At 47.8% G+C, this 1,720-nt stretch overlaps 1 pseudogene; it reads left to right on the top strand.

Annotated features, from left to right (window-relative positions):
- The first annotated feature begins 951 nt into the window (after positions 1 to 951).
- LOC108521751 (nucleoside diphosphate kinase B pseudogene) lies at positions 952 to 1,317 on the top strand (annotated as a pseudogene).
- Positions 1,318 to 1,720: the final 403 nt, after the last annotated feature.

Here is a 1,720-nt window from a genome sequence, read left to right as displayed (position 1 = left end):
ATCCTTGGAAGGAATTTGTCTTTAAGGGGAAAAAAGGTATCTGATTTGCCTCTATTTTATTTGAAGGCAGAGCTGAGCTTGCCTGAAGACATGCAGAAACGTACAACTTCTGGATCAAAGAGAGGTCATGACGTAATCAGGACTCTTTGATGCAAGTAACAGCAACTGACTGGGGCTATCTAAAATTAGCTCTCAACTTCCAGATAGCAGAGTGAATGCCTCTGCTATCACTGGGTACCAACACCATGTGGCACATGGTGAAAGATGCTAATTGCCCTTCAACTCTGGTCCCGGGGCATTGGATTAGCCAGCTTGGGTCATGTGCCCCTGCCTCCATGATGGGCATGGAGGAGGAAGACTTCATCCTGATATTCCTTGGTAAGAGTTGAGTTACCACATCTCACTGACACCACACAAGGTGGAGAATTCCTGCAAATTAAAATGGGGGGTTGGATGTGGGGACAGTCTGAATTAAAATAAAAGCTCTTTACAATATTCATCTCTACAGTGTCAGTGGTTTTGACTTAAGGGCCCAGCTCTGACCTACATCTCCCAGAACATTTTTGTTCTTCACATCAACTATCCTGCCCCACTGCTTCTTCCTGCCCAAGTCTGTCCCATTATATTACCTAAGTATTCATGATTCATCACTAACTCATTCTCTCCCACCCACCCCCACCACCACCACCACTACTATCTCCTTCCAATTCCAGTTGGATTTTTCTCCCCAAGTCATGGGAAATTCATCACTGGTGTATGAAGAAGGAAGCACAAGAATGAGAAGGAGTGAGGCGGGGGCTATCTGCAGAGGAGAGTTCTTGTTCTCGCTGCCAAGGCTGAAGCAGGAGTGATACATGTTCTAATGCCTATGACAGGAAATCTGGGTGCAGGTCACTGCAGCTCTCAGCTCCTGCAGTTCAGCCACTGCCTGCCCCACCAGCTTACCAGACCATGTCCAATCTCGAGCGCACCTTCATCACTATGAGGCCACACAGCGTGCAGTGGGGCCTGCTGGGCAATGTCATGAGGCACTTTGAGCTGAAGGGATTCCACCTTTGGGCCTCTGAGGAACATCTGAAGCAGCGCTACCCTGACCTGAAAGACTGTCGATTCCTCTCTGGGCTGGTGGAGTGCATGAACTCAGGGCCAGCCATGGCCATGGAGGGGGTGCTGAGTGTAGTGGAGACAGGCCGAGTGATGCTTGGGGAGACTAATCCAGGGGATTCTAAGCCAGGCACCACTGGCAGGGACTTCTGCATTCAGGTTGGCAGGGATATCATTCATGGCAGTGACTCAGTAAAAAGTGCTGAAAAATAAATCAGCCTACGGTTTATAGCTCCATGTCCCCAAATACCCTCAGCCCTGGGAAGCCAAGACAGTTGATGGTACTACATACTTCCAAAGTCAGATTCTGGGTGGGAAAAACTTAACCTGAAGAGCAGGGTGATTACAAGTCTTGTGCTTATGACTGGGCCTATGAACAAGAGGTGGACACAGCAGCAGTCTCCTTCAGCACTGCTTGGAGTGTCCCTGGACATGGCTCTTCATTCCACTGACTTGGAAACAACAGGATTGATCATTCTTTTCTAAAGGATATTCACCAATAAAGCTGGAAACTGGAAGCAAACAAACAAATGAAAAGGAATCTGAATGCATATGTGATGTAAATGGGTCAAAGATGGGCCCTGTTTCTTGGTCCTCATGTGTTCACTTCTTCATA

Source organism: Rhinopithecus bieti, unplaced genomic scaffold (genome assembly GCF_001698545.2).
Source record: "Rhinopithecus bieti isolate Rb0 unplaced genomic scaffold, ASM169854v2 scaffold_62324, whole genome shotgun sequence".
Taxonomy (NCBI): domain Eukaryota; kingdom Metazoa; phylum Chordata; class Mammalia; order Primates; family Cercopithecidae; genus Rhinopithecus; species Rhinopithecus bieti.
The sequence above is the reverse complement of the archived record's forward strand: the minus strand, read 5'-3'. Positions and strand labels throughout refer to the sequence as shown.